General features: G+C 37.0%; 1 protein-coding gene across 1 annotated transcript in view; it reads left to right on the top strand.

Moving 5' to 3' along the window:
• PCDH15 (protocadherin related 15) overlaps positions 1 to 25,757 on the top strand; it is a 2,141,593-nt gene that overhangs the window by 1,018,415 nt on the left and 1,097,421 nt on the right. The gene's annotated exons all lie outside the window — the stretch shown is intronic.

The raw sequence follows: 25,757 nt of genomic DNA, 5'->3' as shown, positions 1-25,757 counted from the left end.
AGAAGTTTTCCCTGATTCACCTCAATTAATGCTAGTAATTTCCCTCAACTTATAATCACCAATTTTTCCTTTCTAGATTTTGTTGGATATTATATACACACATACATATACACATGTACATCCATTATACATGCACACATACATACATATATATATTTTATATATACACACACACACATATACATGCATGTACATACATACATGCCCAATGCTTCCCTATCAGTCTGTGAACTTCATGAGAGCAGGGGCTATCTTTTGCCTTTCTTTGTATCCACAAGACTGGGCACAGTTCCTGGCAATTAGTATTAGGTGTTTTAGGAATGTTTATTGACTGAGCTCCTGATTGACTACTGAACCCATCCGCTGTGCAATAGCTGAAAACCACAGGACCTGAGTAGGAATCAGAAAATGCAGCCTTCTTTCAGAAAAATGCCTCATGGTCCTGGTTAAGCAGGTCAGCATGATGTCTTTGAGGGAACAATTGAAATATTTAACATATTTAATCTAACATGTAATTGTAATTAAATATGAACTCCTTGAGAACAGGAATTTGGGGGGGGGTGTCTTTCTATTGTCAGTGCTTTGCACAGGGGTTAATAAGTAGTATTCAATCAATGCTTGTTAACTTGTTGACTTAAATGGATGCTGGATAGTAACTTTTAAAAGGATTGTTTTTGTCTCCTCAACCTTATTGCTTAAGCGCAACCTGGGCTTGTTCGTTGTTAGTCTCAGATTGGCCTGGGTATCAGGGTCTTTCTATTGTGCCGCTGTCAGCCCTTAATCTATTTATTCATTTTATGCAGACTAGCCAATGCTTTCATTCAAATCTGCCTCAATAGGATTAAATTAAACATAATATCCTCTTGTCTTGTTCATAACAGCATTATTGGCTCATTACTGCAACTTACATTTAGTTTTATTGAAATAATTATTGGGGCAATGGTTACTTTAACTCTTGTCAATGACAAATAGCACAAAAAACCGATCTTTTAAAACTAAAGTCATGGATGGATTTGAGATTCCTGGCCTAGATCCTTCTAATTTGTTATGGCTTTGCAATAGACAGCAGAGCCTCCTTTCATGAAATGACCTACTGATCACTTTTCCCAAAGATTGGAATTGTGATGTGTGTGTGTGTATGTGTGTGTGTGTATGCACATATCTTCTTCACTGTCTTGGATAAATTGAGTGGTAATATGTCAACAACATATGTCCAAAACAAACGATCAGGAGCTATAACAATTAGGGGTCCCCTGATTTGGGATGGGCTGACTTGAGAGGTAGTTGGCTGATCTTCCTTAGAAGTCATCTAGATACTAGATGGAAACTTTTGGGAAGATGTTGGAGAATGAATCTTTGTCATTTATGATTTATATTAGATAGACTCCCACATCCCTTCTGAAATGGAAATTCTGTGAGTCTGAGGTTAATTGAGGTGCCAATTACTCAGAGCAAAGTCAGTGGAGTGATTTAACACTCACAAAAGTCTGCTAATAGCAGTTCTACTGCAGAAAAAAATTCCCCACTCACAACATGAACCAAAGAGCCAATTTGGGTAGGGGAGGGAGATGAAGATATTAAAACTATCTTACACATCCTCTTGCAATTTCTATATGCATGAATGATTAGATTTAGATATTTTTGTTTGTTTTCTGTAAATGAATGTGAAAGCTGGGTAAGGAGAGGAAGGAGGTAGTTTCCAAAGGACAATCAGAAAGCAGAACAGATGGAAATGAAAGGGAAAGAATATTAAACAAGCTAGGACAGATGAGTAGAGCAATTGAAGGCAGACTCTTCATATTCCTGATTGAAGGAGAAACGTCTGATGATGAAAAGCATGAATAGGCAATCACAATGTCATGAGACTTATGAAAACCAGGTTTATTGCAATATACATGAACATGTATGGGAACCCAAGTATGGCAACTCAAAAAAACACAAGTTCAGGGGATCCCCTTAACAGCCTTTAACAAAAGGAAGAATGCGATTCTGTTCAGCCTCAGAGGATGAACCCAGGGTAGCTGTTACAAAGAGTGAAATGTAGGGTGAACAGAATGAAAACATTCCTTAATACTTAGAACTATCCATGACATTGGTATGAGCTTCCTCAAGCTAGTAAGGTGAGGTCTTTAGCCTGGCTGGAAGCAAATGACTCTACCTTCAAATTCAGATGATCTGAGCCATGTCTGCCACCGAAGTCCTACTTGGCCTTGGCTGTCCCCCTCTTTAGTTCAGAATTACATCATATACAAAGAAAGGTGTTTGGACTAGACAGCCCTTGAGGACCCTTTCACCTCTAATATTGTTTATCTTTTTTTTCTTTTCCTTTTTTTTTTGTGGGACCGTGAAGGTTAAGTGACTTGCCAAGGGTCACACAGCTAATAAGTGTCAACTGTCTGAGGCCAGATTTGAACTCAGGCTGTCCTGAATCCAGGGCTGGTGCTTTATCCATTGTACCACCTAGCTGCTCCCACCTCTAATCTTAAACTTAATTAAATAAGAGATCCTTGAAATTTCTTAAAAATCTATTATCAGCACTTTATATAATACTTAAAATGGAGTTAGAACTTAATAAATGTTTGTTGACTTGCTGACTTACATGCTAGCCAGATAGCAACTTTTGAAGGATCTTCAATAATCTAGGGAAGGGATCCTTTTTTTCTTTCTTTTTTTTTTTTTGGTGAGGCAATTGGGGTTAAGTGACTTGCCCAGGGTCACACAGCTAGTAAGTGTTAAGTGTCTGAGGCCAGATTTGAACTCAGGTACTCCTGAATCCAGGGCTAGTGCTTTATCCACTTCACCATCTAGTTGCCCCTGCGGGGGATTCTTTTTTTTTTTTCTAATTTTTTTTTTGGTGGGGCAATGAGGGTTAAGTGACTTGCCCAGGGTCACACAGCTAGTAAGTGTCAACTGTCTGAGGCGGGATTTGAACTCAGGTCCTCCTGAATCCAGGGCTGGTGCTTTATCCACTGTGCCACCTTGCTGCCCCCTAGAGAAGGGATTCTTAACAGTTTTTCCACTCCTTTGACAATCTGGTAGAACCTATAAAATCATTTTTAAATGTATAAATTACAAAGTAGTACAAGGAAATCAATTATATTGTAATAAAGATGACTATTTACCCGAATTCAGGATGCTTTAAAATCTTTCCACAGAAAACAGTGATCTGTGTACCTCATGTTAATAACCCCCAATCCATTCTGAATTCCTATCTTAAACTGCACTAAATGGTTTCTATAGAGTCTTCTGACTGAGATTCTGAGAACTGAATCTCTCTAAAATGGAGAGGTTCTTGGACTATGGGGAAATCTGTCAAGGATGAGTGCTTTTAATATTATTTAAACCAGTTGGAACTCAGATCTCCTGTCTCTCTTTCTTAGAGAGATTTCTCAATCTCAGGGAACATAACAAATTTATCTAAATTCACACAGCTAGTCGATCAGAAATGGATTTTTAATTTAGATCTTTTGGAATCCACATTCAGTACATAATCAGTCAGTCAACAAATACAAAACAAGCATTTAAAAAATAAAAAAAAATGAAGAAACCTTGTGACAGGCACTATACTACCACTACTGATATTCAAAAAAAAACAAAAAAACCCAACCAAACAAACAAGTAAAAGTCCATCAAATGGGCATACCTTCCAAGAACCAAAATTCTATTGAGGGTCTCACCCTCTATCCATTGTCCCACTTGAACATGGTAGAAACAAACATCAAGAGAAAGTCTCTGACCTTTTTGCAGTGACCTTTAAAGCTAGCTAGGATACTAGCCAACTGGGTGACCACACATGTTTAATAAGCAATTAGTGAATCCATTTGGGGATTGGATCATTTGTAAGTCTATGGAGAGGAAGCTGAATGGTCAGTGATTCAAGATCAAAGACCCCAGTTTCTGGCCTCCAGGGTCAGTCATTCCTTTGAATCAGATTCATCATCATACTGAAGTCAGTGGTGCCTTCACTGTGCCATGTATTTTGGAAAATATGTATGAGCAGTTTTAATACACACTCTGCTGAAGTCGTGCATTTAAGCATCATAGAAACAAGAAATTCACTCTAATAACCAAGGGGTCAGCGCGACCTGGGTCCAAGTCAAGTCTTTGTCACGTTCTTGCTGTTTGACCATTGGAAACACATTTTGACTCTCAGTACCCCACGTCAGTCTCTAAGATTGTCCACTTTAGAGGAATGGCTGGTATATATCAGTGGAAGAAGTTTCTATTATGAGAATTCATCAGGCCCACATTAACACAGGACTAGTCACTATCCCACTTCACCCATTGTATTCTTCTCTTTTTGTCTGTCTGCCTGTCTGTCTGTCTCTCTCCGTCCCTCCCTCTCTCTCTCTCTCTAACAAGGTTAAAAACATCTTTATATCTTTACATTGTTTAACTGCTTGCCCCTGAGTATCTGGCATTTTTTACCTTTCCAAATTGCTCAAGCAATACCTGTACATGAAGTCTTTCTTGTTCCCAGCAGCTGTTAGTACACTTCCTGTCAAAAATGTCTTTCAATTATATATATTTAGTTTTTAAATATATAAATAAATAAATATATATACATGTTACATTCTTTTTTAATTAAAAAACATGTTTATTTTAATTTTCAACATTTGTTTACATAAGATTTCCAGTTTAAAATTTTTCTCCCTCCCTCCCCTCCCTTCCCCTTCCTCTTGACAGCAAGTAATCTGATATAGGTTATAAATATATACATACATATACATATATATATACACACACACACGCATATATACATGTGTATATATATATATATATATATATATATATATATATATACATGTTACATTCTTTCAGAATGTAAGCATCTTAAGGGCAGGGACTATTTCATTGATATCTTTATGTTCTAAATTTATTATCAGCACTTGATAAACTATTATTAAATGGTTGATTAGAAGTTCTCCAGAACTGAAGACACTTCAGTCTCAGATTCAGTATACACAGAGATATGCACCCCCCTCACATAAGAGACCAAGACACACACGTACACACACAAACACACACACACACACACACACAACTTTGATTTAGCAATTCCTTGTCTTCCTGCATCCTTCCTGCCCCCCAATCCACCACCCTCTCCTGTGATCATAATAAAGATATTGGCTTTGTACAAGTATTTGAAAGGCCACCATGTGGGAGTAAGATTATTAGACTTCAATAGGTAAATCAACAACTAAGCAGTATTTTTTTAAAATGTGTAGTATGACTGGGATTGTTCTGGACACGTAGAGTATACATGCTAGAACACTGAAGCAATACTACTCATGAGGAGCATACGTTTGCATGGGGAAGACAAGTTCATAGAATTTGAGTATGTGTATGGGTTTTATGTGTTTGTGCATGTATGCATATAAACATGCATGTATTCATATATACAGTATAAAGAGAAGAATCAATATTAATGTTATCATAATAGCAATAGTTCCCAATACAAATAGAAATGAATACAAATTACTTAAATGCAAGATAGCTTGGAGGGAAGACTAGCATTAGGGTCATCAGGAGGAGCTACGTGCAGAAGCCATTGTTGGAGCCACATCTTAAAGGAAGGGAGGGTTCTTATAAGGTGGGGCATATGGGACAGCCTACTTTAGTTCCAGTGAACAAAACTAAGGACAATTATCGGAAGTTGTAGAGTGTCATGTGTAAAGGCTAAAATTCTAGCTATACTGTCTAAAATATCTAATGAGTGGTCACCAATAATTATAAGCTTTAGCAAGAGTTAGGCTTTTAAGCATTTATTAAGGAGAATAAGAATTTGGTAAAGAGAGAGAAAAAGGCCTAGATTCTTCTATCAATTAAAGGGAGAGAGCATTCCTAGCTCCACTCTCCGCCAGAGTCCACAGGAAAGAGAGAGAGTCAGAGCGCCAGGCTCCCCCTTCTTCCCACAAGCAAACTCACTTCCTGACGCCAAAGAAAAGATGCATGGTCTTGGCCTCAGAGACCTTCACCTCTTGGCAGAGCTTTTCTACAGTAAGTCTCTAGCAGGTGGCATCATTCCAATCATTACACATGTCAGAAAGCATTTTTCTTAAACAATTTGAGTGATCTACAAAGTGAGATTGACTACCTCTGAAAACTGTTAGGCTGCCCCTCACTGGTGTTCTGGAAACAAAGTCTAGAAGAGAATCCTATTCTCATAGTGGTGGGCCTAAATAACCTCTGAGATGGCATCTGACTCTGGCATTTAAGGCTTTTCCATGTTGGAGCCATCTGAATTTGACATGATATAACATAAACACAATTTTTTAGGCTCTTTTGCCTAGATTAACACACATGACTCCCCCAACAAAGTTTCATATGCAAAGAAGATCTGTAAAAACTCCACTACCCATCTATTTAGGATCTAGGAATTAGAACACTAAGATCCAGCTCATGTGAACTTCAAACAAAAACAAAAAATAACATTTTGGGAGGAATTGTTTTTTACTTCTATTAAAAATATATATTTTTAAAATAAGGGGAGAATTTAATAGGACATAAAACTAAAATAACCACACAAAAGGGAAGTAAATGTCACATTTGGATGCTATAAGTTCCTAATAATGGCCTAGTCACATTTTTGAGAGACGTGATTTTTACTATTTATCCACTCATTAAACACTGAGCTAAGTTTTGACATTTAGGTTCTGTGTAGCAGCGGACTTTAAATGAAAATGATGGTGTTGGCAGCTTAGGAGGTAATTTCAGCAGGCCCAAATATCCAAGGGTGAGTTCAAATTAAAATCTTCTAGGCTGGAGCTGGTACCTGCTTCCAGTAAATCTGAACTCTTGCTGGGTTCTTCATAATTGATGCAGTCACTTGTCTCTAATTTTAGAAACAAATGTTGGCCAAGCAATTTGGAGGTCCCAAATTTCTTTTCTTATAAGATTGTTGTGTAAATAGAGATGAGTCTGAATTGAATGTTGGGTCCTTACTGAAGTCAGAATCTTGTTCTATCCCTACTTTTAGTTTCTTGATTCATTTCTTCAACTTAATTTGGCAATGCTAATATAAATTTCACTTATTAGTATAAGGAACCGGCAGTGTGATGTAACTCCAACAGTTAGAATCACAGATACTGGGTTCAAATCCTGTTGCTGCCACTGAAACCCAAAGTAATATGAAAGGGATTGATCCAATTACTCACAAGAAAAACAGAGTAGATGAAAAATTGTTCAGAACATGATACGGTACTAGAGCCAGTGTGAAGCTGCCTTTAACTTATGTGTTTAAGTATGAGAGAGAAAGTGTGTGTGTGTGTGTGTGTGTGTGTTTATATGTTGTCCAAAGGAAGTAGCTGGTGGTTTAATGGATAGAGCACTGCTGCTCCTGGAGTCAGGAAAACCTGAGTTCAAATCCAGCTTCAGATATTTTTTAGCTGTGTAACCCTGGGAAAGTCATTTAACCTCTGACAAAAATACATCTGCTGGTAAAGAAAATGGCAAAGCACTGCAGTATCTTTGCCAAGAAAACCCCAAATGACATCACAAAGGGTCAGTCATGACAGAAACAACTGAACAACAACATGAATGGAAAGTGTTGTCTAACCCTGTGATTTAATGGACCTTATGACCTCCCAGTATGGAAACTCCTTCCATTGATTCAAATAAAACAATCTTCCATAAAATCTAGTCTTGGAGAGTTCCCTGGGGCACCGGGAGGATAAGAGATTTTCCAACATGCTCATAGCTGAAATCCATCAAGTGTAGATATCGATATAGTTTGGGAGATATTGATTTAGATCTTGGAAACCAATGGGCATGCTCTCAAACAAATCTTGCTGCTTCTCTGAGACCCAGTTTCCTCACTTGTAAAATGAAGGGGGTGAAACTGAATGTCTTTTCTAGCTCTAAGTATATGGCTTTATCATCTGTGATCTTTATTTGGATGTGAAAAAATATAAAGAAACAAGAATAATGCCCTAGATGACTTGGATGGGAGTGTCCAAATGAGATTTCCAACACGTGGTAATAGGACACATCCCTATCTCAGATTCAGGAAATTTTGAAATTGATGCCTTTGCATAGGACAAGATGAGAAAAGTTGTATTAAGGGGCAGCTAGGTTGTGCAGTGGATAAAGCTCCAGCCCTGGATTCAGGAGAATCTGAGTTCGAATCTGGCCTCAGACACTTGACACTTAACTAACTGTGTGACCCTGGGCAAGTCACTTAACCCTCATTGCCCCACCCCACCCCCCCAAAAAAAAAGAAAAGAAAAGAAAAGTTATATTAAGTACATTTGAGGACAAGGTATGTTGTGTACTGGGTGGAGGGATAACATTGGATTAGAAGTAGAGAAGCCTTGGGTTTGTGAAGGTGGGGAGGATGCCCAACTATTCAACGTCTCATTTTTGTGCTCTCCCTGCTGTTTATAGGCTCAGTGTCAGCGATGCTCATCCATCCTCCTTTGCTTTATTTAGATCACATCTGGTGCATTGTGTTTCGTTATAGGCGCTGCATTTTAAAAAGGGCCTAGAAAAACTGGAATGTGTCCAGAGAGGACAGCCAAGATAGGGATGGGCCTTGAGAGTATTCCATATGAGGCATGATCAAACAATCTGACAAGATTTAGCCTGGAGAATGGATCTCACGATTCCATAATAGGAGGGTATATTTATTGGTGAAGTACTGTCATAGGAGAGAGGAAATCCTACTTTTCTCTGAGGGACCTATGTCTACCTGGTGGTAGCTTCTTCAAAACAGGCTCATTTCAATTTGAGAGTAGCCTCAAGGCCTATAAATTAAAAGGCCCATAAATGAAACTTTCTCAAGTTGATATTGCATTATAATATTTAACTGCAGAAAGATATGCTGAATAATCTTTCATAGTGTCATGTTTTACAGATGTCATCTCTCTTCCTTTCTCAGATTTCTTATGTTGAGATCTCTTATAAAAATGGAAAAGCAAAAGGCTCTGTCCTATGAGAATCATTGATGACTTTTTATCACCTGGTGTTTCATTTTGAATTATTGGCAAGCAGAGCATAACACATTGATTAAAATCAATCAAAGAGCAATTATTAAGTGCTTGCTGTGTGCAGAAGACTGTTTTGTTCTGGTGAAGATAAAATTCTTAGATAAGACAGATTCTCTTTCTTCACAGTTACACCCCTCTCCAATCCATCTTCCACACAGCTGCCAAAATAATTATTCAGAAGCATAAGTTTTCCCATATCATTTCCTTATTCAAGAATCTTCAAGGGCCCTCGATTGTCTCTAGTATAAAACACAAACTCTTCAGCTTGGCTTTGAAAGCTCTTTGCAGTCTAGATACAATCTCTGTTTCTAGGAGTGTTACATCTTACTGCCTTTCTCATTCTCTACTTTCCAAACAAACTGGCCCATTTAGCCTTATTATGATTTAGCCCTACATCTCTCACCTCCTTGCTTTTGTACACACTGTTCCACATGCTAGTCATGCACTCTCTCCTCACTTGAAATCTGTAGCTTCCTACAAGTTCCATTTCATATTCTATATCTTAGAGGAAAACATCCTTCATACTCTGAGTTTTTAGTATTAGATTAACATTGTATTTATCTCTCCAAATTTATATTTTATTTTCCTCTAACAGGATCTATGATTTCATTGTTGTAGAGACATGTCAATAAGGAAGGAATTGGCTCTACAAATAACAGTCTATACTTTCTTTGTAACTTCCAGCCTTAGAGAGTTAACTGGGACAGTGAGAGGTCATGACATGTCAAAAGTCACGGAATCAATATGTGTCAGAGACAAAAGTTTAAATGAAATCTATTCCCCCTACCCCCAAACAAGCTCTGTATACACTATGCCAGAATAGATCTCACATATAGGCTACTTTCCCCTATGTGATGCAAAATCCTTGAGAGAATAAGATATTTATTTTTTGTTTCTTTTTTCTTTTGTTTTACTTTGTTTCTGTAACATTGGAACTTAACACAGTGCCTTACACATAACAGATGATTAATATATAGATAGAGATAGAGATATATGAATATATTTTTTCTTGAATTGGAATGGTTTACAATATGTTGAATTGAGAAATACTAGATTGGATTGTCTACATGGAATTTGTTATTTTGGAATGTGCATATGTCACAACATCTCATCAATTAAACCAATTTCTCATGGTTAAATATTTAATAACTAACCCCTATCTTTACTATTAAACTTTGGATGATAGGAGTCTACTCCTATCGCTATCATAATTTTGATGATGTGGGAAATCATAATTTTAATTCAAGTTCTTGACTATTAGAGACTCTTGCTTTTGATGACTTAAAAGATTTTTTGGAAGATTGAGAATGAGAACATGTCCTGAAGCAAAAAAAAAAAAAAGTACTCTCTTTTTCAAGTTCAAGTATCTGTATATTTAAATCCCTAGCTTATAATTTACATTAGTGTGGCATTTCCCACAACTTATAGCCAGGGCTAATTTGCACTTGTCAAAATAAATGTATTCTTTGTTAGATATTTGGTCACACTTAAAGCATCATTTTAGTTGAACTTTGTTCCTTTTTGATTATGTAGAGTACTTGTCTCCATTTCAAGCTTGCAATGTCACCTGACCCACTGCACCTACAAATTGGTACCCGCTGGTGCCATTTGTTCAAAACCCACAGCCTATAATTTTACCTCGATATGGAAAAGTAGTACAGCCCATTATATCTTTAGAGTGAATGATCTATTCCATAACCTTTATTCAAGGGTTCTGGAAATGGCCATGTTTTATCAAATGATATAAATATATCACTTTTACATACACATACACATGCATATACATATATACACACATACACATATATACATACACACACAGACATATATATATATACATATACATATATATATATATATATATACATGCATATATATTTTTCATAGTGGTTTTCTCCCTAAAGCCCAGATGACAAGAGATGGGAAGTTAAACTTTTGATTTTCCATAAAATAGAAATTTAATCATTCAATATCTATAAGGATTCTATCAGCCTTGTCACTTTAGTCTCTTTAGGAAATATTTTTTAAAATAGCTCCTGTTCCCTACCTGCCCTTTTAAAAATGACCTTACTATGTCAATGAATTACAATGAACAAATCCTTTAGTTCATTTTGGGCCGACTATTGTTATAGGATACAAGGCAGTAACCCTCAAAAGCAGCTAGGGAAGTTCCTTGGAGGGAAGGAGATATCATGGTCACACCCACAGTCACAGAATAAACAATGGAGAAGAATAATTAGCAAAGGTGAAGAACAATAAATCCATTTATCTGAAATACAATTTATTTAATCAAACAGCAGTGTCTAAGATACTTTACATCTTTCAAGTCATTGTGGGACCTGAAGAAAATTGAAGCTTATTTGTGAATTCCTTCCTATTCCTTTTTGTTTATTTATTTGTTCCACTAAAGATAGCCTCAGTGCATACTGATACTGTTTGGCTATTGTGGCAAGGAGTAGTAATTATATGTTCCTTATGGGTGAATATAAATTCCTTGGGGGTAGGGAATGTTTCATTTTGGGATTGTTTACAAAAAGCACAAGACAGTGAACATAATAAGACTTCAAAAAAGTTCTGTTGATTTAAATATATTTATATGTAATGTATTATTACTATAATATAATATAGCATAACATAACACAATGATATGATATGATATTATATAATACAATATAATAAAATACATTATAATACAATACAATATAAACATATTTAAAAAAATAATTTATTAGACCATTTTATAAAGTTTTGTGCTTAGGAGATATTATGGACTATTATCACCATACTGTAACATTTTAACTGTAGAGTTGGAGGAAAAATGAGGGGCCTTTGAGTCTAAATCTCTCACTTTTTAGAGGAGGAAACTGAGGCAACAAGAGGCAACAAATGCCCCCAGGTTCTACAAGTATTAAGTAGCAAAGTTGGTATTTGAAGTCCAAACATAATATGACTACAAATCTAATATTCTTTCCTTTGTACCATGATAGGTGGTCTATTCTTTTTTTTTCTCTGTAAGAAGTATTTTTATTTTTAGTTTGGGGTTCCAATTTTTTATCCCTTCTTCCTTCCCTCCCTTCCCTCCTCCCTGAGGTCTCAAGCCATCAGATATGTGTTATACATAGGTGAATAGGTGGTCCATTCTTTTTTTTTTTTTCGTGAGGCAATTGGGGTTAAGTGACTTGCCCAGGGTCACACAGCTAGTATGTGTTAAGTGTCTGAGGCCAGATTTGAACTCAGGTACTCCTGACTCCAGGGCCGGTGCTCTATCCACTGCGCCATCTAGCTGCCCCCTCCTTAGATTTCTTAATGCGGCTTGACTCATTCAGAGTTTTTTTCATTTCTTCCAGCATTCTTAGAGAACCATGTCACTCCCTTTTATTTATCTTTTATTCTTTGCCCTTGCTTCTGTTGTCTAAATATGCAATATCATCCAGAGTTTTTGAATATAATGACCCTTCTTTGGCTGAGTTCTTCTTCAGGCCTAGATTAATATGAATTGCAAACCAGAGACTTTCTTGATATTGGATAACCCTAAATCAGATCCTTGGCTAGGGGAAAGGATTTCTGCAATCTCCCTCCAAACACAAGGATTAATTTTGTTTTGTTTTCGTTAGGTTTTTGTTGTTGTTGTTTTTGGTGAAGCAATTGGGGTTAAGTGACTTGCCCAGGTTCACACAGCTATAAGTGTCAAGTGTCTGAGTTCAGATTTGAACTCAGGTTCTCCTGAATCCAGGGCCAGTGCTTTATCCACTGTGCCACCTAGCTGACCCTTTTTTGGATAGTTTTCAACATTTATTTTTGTAAGTTTTTAAGTTCCAAATTTTTCTCCCTCTCTTCCTTCCCTTCCCCCCTCCCCCTGTTTTCATTAGGTTTTAAAACATTCCTGACCTGGGGGTACTTGTCAAGGATATTGTTAGTTAAGTATGACATTTATAATTCACACTGTCCTTGGTGGTCTCTTTTTATATCTTCTTTTATCTATTAATATAACTCATTTTTTGGTGGAAGGAGGAAATGAGCAAATATGGAGACTTTGAGTTTGAACATTCACCTCTGTGGGCCTTGACTTCCTCCTCTATAAAATTTTGTAAGTCATACCAAATTATGTCTAAGACTGATATCAGCTTAACAATTTTATAGTCCTACAGTGATATCACCAGTAGCCCCAGGCTCTGTTACACTGCCCCTAAGGAACCAATAAATGAAATATTCTTGGCAGCGGTCCGTTCCTCTCTAATGGATAAGGAGAAATGTTTTCCTGATCTTGCTTTCAAGAGACTACCTGACTGAATTTTCAGATGGTATGATTTAGAAGGAATCTTGGGTAAAATTGAGACAGGCACATCTTATCTGTTTTATACAAGGAAAGAGAAAGGTGAAGAGCCTAGCATCCTTTGAGGTCAGAGAAAATAAAGAAAAAAGGAGAAAAAAAGCCCTCATTGAATTTTATTTGTGGTTTTACTGGATCTACTTATAAACTGCTTGCATTCATCATAAATGTAATCTGAAGGAAAATGGGAGCCATACATGCTTTCATTATCAAAGTACATTAAGTACATTTGGCCTCCCATTGCTTGATCCTGAGAAATATTCTCATCTCCTGTCTGGTAATCCAAGTTGATCATATCTTCAAACCCAGCTTTGTAGTAACCAATATTCACATTGTAGAATTTAAGAATAGAGATTGTCATCACAGCCCATCAGACACTTGTCACCCCATGCTGGGATCTCTCCCACAGAAGCCCTGACATCTGATCATCTCGGCTCAGATTTTATGCTTCCAGTTACAAGGAGCTCACTCACTAAAAGAAAGGTTTTAATATAAGATGGATTCTTAATCAACAACGGGGGATCAGGTGCTCTATGTGACTCCTTTAAATTGCTGTGCTTAACTTAGTGAGTCATCGGAGCTCACACACTACCTCTTTTTCTTCTTTTTTTCTTTGCTCAGTATCACTTAATTAAAGCATTTACAATCAATCCAGTCTCATAGACTTGAGTGAATATAATCTTTGTAGTCCTCATTAAAATAAAAAATTACAAGGGAAAATCATGCTGTGCCATAATTTTTAGCTTTAATTATAACCATGTATATAAATGATAACACACAGGACAGAGTTGAAAGGGATACAGGATAAAAGGAATCAAATTCCTGCCCTGTCTCCGAGATCAGACAGCCAGCTCATTGAGGGAATGCTTCAATCTGACAAAGTTTACTCACATCATTCAAATGAATGAAAATCAAGTGGGTTTTGTAGGTGGTTCTAGCAGTCATTAATCTTGGCTGAAATTTCCTGGTTTCCTCTTTAAATGAAAAAGTAACTTAATGAATGAAATATTTAGAAAAAAAAGTAATCTGCATTCATTAATAAGGTAACAATATTTTTTTGGGAAAGGCATATTGTAGCTAAAAATAACATGAGGAATGGATGTTTTAATGAAATACTATCTTTCTAGCAGTACTATTTAGTGTATTAATAATAAGTGAGATTTTGGGGCAGCTAGGTGGCACAGTGGATAAAGCCCCAACCCTGGATTCTGGAGGACCTGAATTCAAAACCGGCCTCAGACATTTGACACTTAGCTGTATGACTCTGGGCAAGTCACTTAACCCTCATTGCCCCACAAAAATAAAAAAAAAAGAGAGATTTGCACTGTATTTTAAAGTTTGTAAAGTTCAATAAATCAATTATCTTATTCAATTCTTACAATAACACCAAGATAGAAATATCATGGGTAATTATCTCTATTTCATAGGTGAATTTTAGGCTTAGATTAAATGCCTTGCCTCTGACCACTCATATGGTATCTATTAGAAGTAGAATTGGAACTCTCTTCTTTTCTCACTATAGTGCAGTGGAAAAATGACTGAACTGGGACTCACAGAGCCTGAATGCAAATACCGACTCTGCTACTTGTTTTGATTTCAGCTCATTGACCCTTCCTCTGACTCAGTTCCCTCATTAACAAATGAAGGGGTTGAACTGGCATATTTTCTTAGGTAGCTAAATGCCACAGTGAATAGAGTACTAAGCTTAGAGTTAGGAAGACATAAGTTCAAATCCAACCTCAAAGACTGACTGAGTAGGTGAGCCTGGGCAAGTCACTTAACCTCAGTAAATTAACTATCCCTATATTTGGTCCAGAAAGCTCAGCTCTGCTCCTCAAATGTAACATGGGATGTCCTGATGCAGAACAGATGAAAGACACTCCCTAGATTTTCCAAATTTAGGTCTCTCCCTCAGGTAAATAAATAGACATGTCTTTGGAGTCTATCTGCTCACCAGGGGTCCCTCAGATTTAGGTTCCAAAGATACGTGTAGGGGGAGGGAAGAGAAAATAATGTCAATTCAAAAGAGAAAGGTCCAAACCTTTTTCTAATGTTTACTGGCTCTTTAAGCCTCAACCCTGGATCCTGAGTGGGAAACCTTGTGGACGGCTCATGCCTAAAACTTCCCCAAAAGAGACTGGAAGGATAAGTACCTGATAGACAGTAAGCACTTTATTAAAAAAAAATTAAAAACAAAAGATGAATAGAAATATTGGATCAATGTCATGGCATTTATCCATCTGCATGTGGAAGAATGGTTAAACGTAGATCATTGAAGCTTCAGGCCTCCTTTATACAGATGAAGAAACTGAGGCAGACAGAGGTTCAGCGACTTGCCCAGGGTCACACAGGCAGTTAAGTGTCTGAATCTGGATTTGAACTCTCATCTTGCTGACTCCAAGTCCAATGTTCTCTTCACTGTATCACTCAAGATGGAGTACTTGTGGTGAGTGTGAAAAGGCAGCAGATGTCAAAGGTGTGGGGGAGGTAGCACAAACAGAACTAGTAAAGGATTAAATATAGGGAAGTAAAGTTTTGAGTCGGATCCCCAAATTGTGAGCCTAGGTAGAATAATGGTGGTGTCCTCAGCTGAAATGACATTTCTAGAATGTTTAAAAATTTCTAGAGCTCTTTACATTTTAATTATTGCCTTTGATCCTCAAAACACCCCTGTGAAGTAGGTGCTACTGTTGCTATTTTACATATGACAATAGTGAGTCAGACAGAGGTTGTTACTTTCCTCAGAAGCACACAGCGCTTAGCAGAGGCCCTGGAAGATAGTAGGCCCCTTAACAAAAGGTTATTGACTGACTACGTGATGGTTAATTATCTAAGGAAGCATTTGAATTTGCATCTTTTTTTTTTTTTTTTGGTGAGGCAATTGGGGTTAAGTGACTTGCCCAGGGTCACACAACTAGTAAGTGTTAAGTGTCTGAGGTCAGATTTGAACTCAGGTCCTCCTGAATCCAGGGCCGGTGCTCTAACCACTGAGCCACCTAGCTGTCCCGAATTTACATCTTTCTAACTCCAGTTCCAGAAATCTATCTACTAGACCACCTACCTGCCCCTCTTCACCATCCCAATATAGGTTAGGAGAAGGGGGAATGGAAAAGAAAGATAATGAATATGCTGAGGCATATATTGAATTTCAGAGCCCTGGATAGTCATCTATGTCTGTTAAACTTTCTAATAGCTAAATGTCAGTAATTAATGGAGTTATTTTTTTGTTTTTCTGGTTGTTTTCATGAAATGAAACTTTCCTATAAATTCCTAATGTTCTACAAAACAAGCTAAATTATACGACCTCTCCAGCTAAACCTTTATTCACTACCAAATATTTGTGTCCTTTGAAATTTTCTTTTCCTTTTAAACTTTTTTCTCTTAATCTCAGTAACTTTCTTCATGAAAACCTGAAGTGCTGTATTCCCTGAGAAATTCTGTGAAGTAACTGCATTAAATGGTTTCATTTTTTTAAAGCCCAATCAGATCTGAACTTGCCTTCCTTATGGAAACCTCCCTCTGTTGCTGACAAGAATGGTGTTTTTTTTTTTTTAAGAAGACCTTGAAATTACCAGACGTTTTTATGAAATGCACCTTTAAATTTACTCTGCATGAAATGTGTAGCTAATTTGCATGTTTAAGACAGCAACAACAGCAAAAACCTTGCTGTGGAATTGGAGTGGCTCTAGTTTATGCCAGCACATCATTTCTCTCCACTGAAGTAATTTATTAGACTGTATTTTCTTTATAGACATTTTGAGTTTTTCATTAGCAATGAAAAAAAGTCCGATCACTGTGCCAAAGCAATGTTCTCCCAACCTAGTTTCCTGTGAGTAGATTAGTCCTGAAATAGCTAAAGAAGGTCTTAACCAGGGTCCAGCATGTATATTTTGCTTCTGACAACCAAAATATTTTATTTTGCCACTGTTGGCACTCTCTTTGCTCAAGTAGATTTCACCCCCTTTCATTTTAGCACGTGGTCTTTAAGAGGGATTGTGGCTGAACATTTCATCAGCTTGAGGGTCAATTATGAGCTTCTTTGAATGTAATCAGATTGGTTCTCATTCAATAGACCCATGATCTATTGTCTTCCCATTGTAATTTGTCAACTGAAAAACCATGCTATGAGATCTTTACCTGTTTTTAACATCAGAACTAAAAAGAGCCACATGGACTTTGGAGAATTTGAAGGCAGGAGAATGCAGTGGAAAGAACATATATTTATAGGCATAAGATGTGGGTGTGCATTTCAGTTCTGTCCTTTAATTCATAACATTGAAGATGTAAATCATTTCCCATCTTTGGGCTTCAGTTTTCTCCATTTTAAAATTAGAAAGTTGGATGGGATGACCCATAAAGTCCTTTCTAGCTCTTGAGCCAAGGGGCTCAAGTACAGTCAGTATAGTCACTTTGAAAATCAATTTCCCGAGAGTTTAGAAGGAAGGGCTTTAGCAGGAAGAGAAAGATTTTAGGTTTAAAGCTGGGAGGGACCTTTAAAATACTAGCTCATAGAGAGACAAACTCTTCTTATCCCTGTAACAGGTTCAAGTCCCTGAAGTATGTTTCTTCTTAGCTGAATGATTCAAAATGTAGCAATTAGTATTAGACTTAGATGCAGGGAGACCTAGATTCAAATCCTACACATATTATCTGCATGACAATGAGCAAGTCACTTAAAGTCTATTTTGTCATTTGTGAAACTGAGATAAAATGGCCCTGCACAGCACCTAAAATAGAAGGTTTTTAGTAATACTTAAAAAAGATAATTTCTGTGAAGAGTTTTGCAAATTTTAAATACATTCCATCAAATGAATCTCTGATCTCACCCATGAGAAATGATTGAAAATCCTCACCCTGTTGACCTTTTATTTTTATGTCCTAAATAGTATATAAAAATGCCAGTTTCTTTCTCTCTGTATTTCTGACTGTCTGTCTCTGTCTCTCTCCATCTGACTCTCTCTGTCGGTCTGCCTGTGTGTGTGTGTGTGTGTGTGTGTGTGTTTCTCCATATGTTCAAATCTCGCCTCAGACACTTACTAGTATATTGTTCATTTGTTCTTGTTATTTCTATGGAATTTAATTGAATAGTGTCATAAAGTTCAGGCCCCATAGGACCTAAAAAAAAAAAGTCATTTCATTTACACCATTCACATTACAATGAAAACATTGAAACTCACAGAGTATGTTTAAAATGTAAGCACATTAAGATATGGGCTGCTTGTGTGTGTGTGTGTGTGTGTTTCTCCATATGTTCAAATCTCGCCTCAGACACTTACTAGTATATTGTTCATTTGTTCTTGTTATTTCTATGGAATTTAATTGAATAGTGTCATAAAGTTCAGGCCCCATAGGACCTAAAAAAAAAAAGTCATTTCATTTACACCATTCACATTACAATGAAAACATTGAAACTCACAGAGTATGTTTAAAATGTAAGCACATTAAGATATGGGCTGCTTGTGTGTGTGTGTGTGTGTGTGTGTGTGTGTGTGTGTGTGTCCCTTGCATATTCAAAGACAAGCCCCAAATCCCCTCAAAGACTTTGTGGCTGAATGTACTAGCCTATTAAGAGGTCAGGGATATCAATTCCAAGGGTTGAAGAGAAAATAACCTCCCTTCAGGGCTCGGCTTGTCTCTGGGCCTTTTACCTCACCTTCCATCTATGTGAGAGAACAGCAAAACACAGACTTTGGATTAGATATTATGAAACTCCTAACTCCAGAACCATTTTGGAAATTGTTTAATAATTTCCTTGACTTGTATTATTCTTTAGCTTTCATATCTCTGGGAAATTAAGAAGTAAATTTATTTGAAGTGTCAGAATGATGCAGGTAGGAAGGATCTGAGTCAGGGTCTGACACCAAGCACTCTGATTTCCAACCAGTCTTTCCTTCCTTTCATTTGTGCTCATTATTCTAGACTCAATATCTAACCTTGTATCTACACTAGAAGCTGAATGCATTATTGAGGAACTAAACTAGGCACTCAAGACTGAAAATTATCATGTCTTATCCTTCAGTACAATTTGTATTTGAGAGCATGGTGAGAGAAATAAAAGGAAGGAAGGAGAGACAGACAGAGACAGAGACAGAGAAACAGACAGAGAGACAGAAAGAGAGAGCCAGAGATTTTTAAAAATCTTAAAAGCTATAACATATTTCTGTTGATTTAGCTAAGCTATCAACCCAGATGTATCCCTGAGATTGATAAACCAAAAAAATTTGGGCAACACTATTTACAATGAATTTTTGATTGATAAACACTTAAGGAGCACAAAGGAAAAGATGTTGAGATTAATAATCGCATAAATCTGTCAGTGTTCATTCTGGATTATTTTATTTTAATATCCTTTAAACATTTACCAAGACTGTTGGCTATACAAAGTCTTCATGGATCCTAAGATCAGAGACTGGAACATCTGTTTGCTGCCTCTCCTAGAATTTCTTAAGTCTGAGTTTTTCCTTTACAACATTACATTTGCGCTATCATAAATAAACACCTTAGAGATATCATTTCTCCAACTGGAGACAGGGGGAAGATGCAATGACCAAATAACTGAACAAAATAAAAGGCCAGATTTCAGCCCTCTCTCTCCTACCTCCCAATTCCAAGTTCATGTTAGGGATCAAACTACACTGAAGATAATGGTGTGGGTTGATATTCCTCCTGACATTTATGAGGTCATCTAGTTGAAATATAGACATGATGAATACTCCCCTCTATCCCATTAATCAATTTCTTTTTTTTTTTTTGCATCAAACAATCAAGTACTTATTTAGTGCCTACCATGTTGTAGACACTATGCTATGTTGTTAGAAGACAAAGGATGCTAACTGGAAGACTTTTTCAAGGGAGAAGAAATAAAAATAGGGAACCTTTTACAAAACAGGGGAGTAGTAATGATATTGGTATCTTACCTTGGGACTTCATTATACCTTGGGTGCACTATTTCTTGGGACACTCGTTTTGAATTTCCTTGGCTTCTCCATAATGAGCCATCAAGGCATTGGGGTTACAGGGTGAAACATAAAAATGCTCAGCTCCCCTTCATTCAATCCCATTGGATTCTTGAACTAGTCCCAATTGGAGCCAAGATTTGGCCCTGGGAAAGCTATTTTTTTCCTCCCATTATTTCAGCTATTTGGATGTAAATACTGTTTGGATTTCTTCATGTCATACCTTGAAGAGCTTTTCATGTTAAGCATTTTTCCCCCAGCTTAAATTCTACCTCTTCTGGTGGTGGTTGTAACTCTCAATAATATTGTCTAATTACAGACACACACACACACACACACACACACACAAATAGATACACATACCCTCTATCTCCAATAGGATATGACAAAGAGAAAATTCTAATTGTTTTTTTTTTTGTTTATTTCACTACTAAGTTACAAGATTAGTTCTCTGGAAAGGAAAGAAAACAGGGATATTTGAAATATAAATTCTCTCATAATCAAGCAGGTAGGAAAAAGTTGTCATATGTAAGAGTATGCGAGTGATAGGTGAAAACTCTGAGACAGACAAGAGAAAGCTAGAGACAGAGAGACAGAGACAGACATTTAGACAAAGAACTTCAGTGTACATTCATAATTCAGAAGCCTAGAGCTATTTGTACACAGGTTCCCCTTTTTTCCTTCTCCATGTTATTTTTTCTTCTTTACAGGAGAAGTTAAGAAAGCAATAATAAATTTAGATTATATTTGTCTAAAGTCAAATCCATCTATAAAATAAACATTTAAACCTAAGCAATTCAATGATGAGGAAGGGGGACAGAGAGGAGAGTTGAGAGGGGATAAAGTCACTCAATTCCAGTGAAATAGTACATTAGATCCAGAAAGGTCACTCTTAGGAGGGTGGTTGAGCCAAACAAAGTTTCAGGTACTCATAATTCTATTGAGCTGAGGGTAAGAGTGCCCTTACCTTGCAAATGGCTTGAACTAACAGACTTATACACACACCAAGACTAATATTTTTCACCAGGGCTTAAAAATTCCCCACTTCCCCCTTCTTTGGGTAGATGCCACTTTCCATGATGCTTTAGTCTCTCCTTGTAGTTAAAAAGACCCAAAAAACCACACTCCCCATCAACACTCCTTTTAATGAAATTGGCAAGTGTTGTTTTAGGATAAAGGCCTGGAACTATGGTTTCAATGGGTCCCTGGTTGTGATATGCTCCTGATGATTACAGATTGGCTTCTTCTGTGCCACCCTTGGCCCTGATCAGTCAATATCAGGAGTATGATGCTCACTTCTGAGTGCCACATTATAGATAGGGTATTAATAATCATAGCATGTCTAGAAGAGGGTGACCAGGTCAGAGAGCCACTAGAGAAGGACCGAACAAGAAGATATAAAGCGTTAATGATTAGTATCATTAAGCATTTGAACTGAAGGGTGACCTGATAGTAAAAAGAGTCTATGTTATGCAAGAATCAGTGGAAGGAACTAAGGGTATTCATGCTGAAGAAGAGAAGAGTTAGAGCATTCAACTTAACTGTGTTCAAGGCTTTGAAGGGCTGTTATGTAGAAGGAGGAGACTATAGATTTGCTATTGCCGATCAGAGGGTGGAACGTGATGGGCAAAGGCTGCTAAAGCTGATCATGGAGTGATGGCATAGAGGAGATTGTTGTTCAGCTGTGCCACCTAGGTGGCCCCTGAAATCCCTCCCAAGTGTGAGAGTTGGAATTCCTACTAATCTTCCTCACCTGGGATGAGGTTAATTTTTGGATTGCCTGATTTTTCTGCAGTCAAGAAGAAATGAATGTTGTTTCACTGAAGAAATTGAATTACATCTCTTTCTAGAATACCTTAAAGGTTAACTTCCTTTAGTTCCTGGCTCAGCTGACTTGCTAGTTGGAACACTTTTTAGTTATCTCTGAATGTGATTTCTTTCTATATGGTCCTGGTTTTATTGTGAATAGCAATGCCATAGTTTATGTTAAAAACATGGAAATGGAGAGAGAAATTTGGACTCCGACACTATGGTTGACTAGGCACTGATATTGCTGTTGCATTGGAAATTAACCAGTAATGTTATTTAAAGAATTTTGAGCATGTGACACATTTTAAAACAAAGATTAAGGTACAAAACTGTTCAATTTGGTATATCACTTGGATATAAAGTATATTTTCTCTCATTGAGGAAGGTGAGATCAACTGACTTTGCTTTATTTCTCCATATCTGTTTGTTTTTTTTTTTTTTTTTTTTGCTTGTGAGTTGGTCCATGAAACTTGTTTCTCTCTTGGGATTTGGTTCCCAGACCTGAGTTTAAATACAGCCTTAGCCACTTATTAGCTGTGTGACCCTGGGAAAGTCATTTAACCCTGTTTGTCTTTGTTTCCTCATTTGTAAAATGAGCTGAAGAAGGAAATGGTAAACAACTCCAGTTATCTTTGCCCAGAAAACCCCAAATGGGGTCAATGAAAGTCTACCATGACTGAAAAACAACTTCCTGACTCCAGGCCCAGTGCTCTAGCTCTTGAACCACCTATCGATCCCCGAAATATGATCCCTAAGTGAGTAGAGAATACAGACAACTTTTATATTTGGGGTAGGGTAACTAATCCATGAGGCATTCACAGAAATCTTTAGGAGGCAGAAATAACAGTATATATAAATAGGGACATGAAGAGGACCTATAATTTTATAGGAATATAAAAGGTTTTGGATAAGAAACTTCCTTCTACTGTGTTGTCATGATATTCTCCACAACATGATCTTAGAAAGTTACCTAAGACTCTCACTAAGGAGTTAAGTGACTTCTCTAGGATCACAGAATTATTATATGTGAGAAATAAAGTTTTAATCCAGCCCTTTCCTACTCCAGGGCGGGCTCACCATATTGCATATCATGCAGTTCCTTTAAAGAGTATAGATGCTTATGCATATGTGAGAAACAGAGAGAGAGAGAGAGAAAGAGAGAGAGAGAGAGAGAGAGAGAGAGAGAGAGAGAGAGAGAAGAGAGAAGAGAGAAGAGAGAAGAGAGAAGAGAGAAGAGAGGAGAGAGGAGAAGAGAGAAGAGAGAAGAGAGAGGAGAGAGGAGAGAGAGAGAATAAACACATGAGGAGGGAAAGGAAGAAGTAGAGGGGAAAAAGAGGGAGAAGGGAAGGAGAAAGAAGAGGGGGACAGAAGGAGGGGGCAGATAGAGAAACATGGAAGCTAACTATATAGGAAATCTAGCTCACATTTTGAGATATTTTATTTGTCAGGGTAGGGATCCATTGAGTAAATCAATCAAATCATGCCCCTCCACTTAAGGTAATTGATAAGATGCTATGCTTTGATCCCCAATGCAGGTGAGAAAGTCTTAATTGATTGATTAATTAATCAATCAGTCAAAGAAATTAAGTTTGCAAAGCTCTTGAAAACCCTTGGATGTTTGAGAGTGTTTATATTATAGGAAATCTGTTCCAATTGGCTTAAGAAAGCTGGTAATAAATACCCCATGTGTAATCGAAAAATCTTGAAACTATTCCAGAACTGAGAGACTTATTTATCTGGAAAGTTAAAGATGGAAGTCTTCAAATTAAACTCCTAGGAAATACTCATACCAAGAGGTAACAAAATCTCCTCACCTTCAGCCTGTACTACCTTCTCTTCCCCCACAACTGGAGAAAGACCTACAATCATCACAGGATCAGAATATATTCAGCCTTGCTCTGAAAACCCAATTTGTCAGAAAGAGATGACAATGAAAGAGTAACTTGAGAGCCTTCATATGCTATGTAATATGAATAAGTAGATAGGTAGATTGTTAGATAAATTGATATCAAAACAATATTGATTAGATAAAAAATAAAATTAGAATAGGAAATGCATACATATATATATATATATATATCTGTGCATGTATATATACTCTCATATGTGTGTGTGTGTGTGTGTGTGTGTGTGTGTGTGAGAGAGAGAGAGAGAGAGAGAGAGAGAGAGAGAGGATGTGGAAATTAGCTACTGATTCAATACAGGAAACAAGGAAAAGTCTAAATACTTGACCTGACAATCCAAGAAATGCTCTCTGATTACTTCTTCACTAGCCATGTGACAATATGTATATATTTTGGTCTTAATAGATGTCTTAACTCTTAAATCTCTCAAGACTGTCTTCAGACCTTACAGGCTATTATGTGGACCATCACTGTTCCTACTCTTGATGATTTAAAGTGCTCCACAAATCATGACTTCCACAATTGGAGCACCGTTGCTACACTAAAATTACTGAAGATAATAAGGCATTATCCCCACCCAACTCCCAGTAATGTAAGGATTTCTTAAATTCCATTACTTTATTGATTGAAAAACATAATGATTAAGGGGGAGAAAGTTTTGTGTTTATGTGACAAGCTAATATAAACCACTTTTGGGGGGGGTTCTTAGTGTTAACTTTGAAACTCAGATCACCTCTAATATGAGGACATATATATATATATACATATATAATATATATTATATATATACATATATACATACACACATTTTATATATTATATTTATATATCAGTTAGTAGATAGACAATTGAAGGACAAACCTGAAGTATGCCTAGAGATGGGATTGGATACAAAACACTGTATTTTCCTTTTCTGAGACCATCTTTCCATGTTCTCTCATTCATGCTCCTCTGATCTCTTTGTGATCAGTCATCCTTAGCATATTCTCAGTCTCTTTCTGTTTTCTTCTTTGCTATCTCTTTCTGTGTTCCCAGATATTTTCAAAATTTCTAGGGTTGGAAAGCATTTCTCCAATAAAAGTTATGTACTTAGTAAAGTTCTTCATAAAAGACCTGTCAGCATTTTAGTGGAAAATTGATCCAATGAAAAGGAATTTTTTAAATAGAAAGAGTAGAAATGCACCACTGTGGAGTCAAGTTGACCTTTACAAATATCAAGAGGTGGTAGGCCTCCCTATCCATTAGATTCTCTTAAATGCTCCATAGAGGGCTTTTTCTGTTGATTTGTCTTGACTTTGTGAAGATTTGAGCTCTTCAAGGCTTTGTCAGCAGGGCACAATTTTGTGCAGATTTCATTGATGTTAAAAGTATTTAAGTAAAACCATGTTGTGGGTGCAGTTCTGGTGATCTCTTTTCCCAGTCATAACAAGTAAGGACACATTAGAGGGGTTTCTAAAACATTGTCAAAATGAAAAGAAGAAGAAATAGAAGAAGGAGAAGGAGAAGAAGAAGAAGAAGAAGAAGAAGAAGAAGAAGAAGAAGAAGAAGGAGGAGGAGGAGGAGGAGGAGGAGGAGGAGAAGAAGAAGAAGAAGAAGAAGAAGAAGAAGAAGAGGAGGAGGGGAAGAAGAAGAAGAAGAAGAGGAGGAGGGGAAGAAGAAGAAGAAGAAGAAGAAGAAGAAGAAGAAGGAGAAGGAGAAGGAGAAGGAGGAGGAGGAGGAGGAGGAGGAGGAGGAGAAGAAGAAGAAGAAGAAGAAGAAGAAGAAGAAGAAG

This window comes from Dromiciops gliroides, chromosome 2, assembly GCF_019393635.1.
Source record: "Dromiciops gliroides isolate mDroGli1 chromosome 2, mDroGli1.pri, whole genome shotgun sequence".
Lineage (NCBI taxonomy): Eukaryota > Metazoa > Chordata > Mammalia > Microbiotheria > Microbiotheriidae > Dromiciops > Dromiciops gliroides.
The sequence above is the reverse complement of the archived record's forward strand: the minus strand, read 5'-3'. Positions and strand labels throughout refer to the sequence as shown.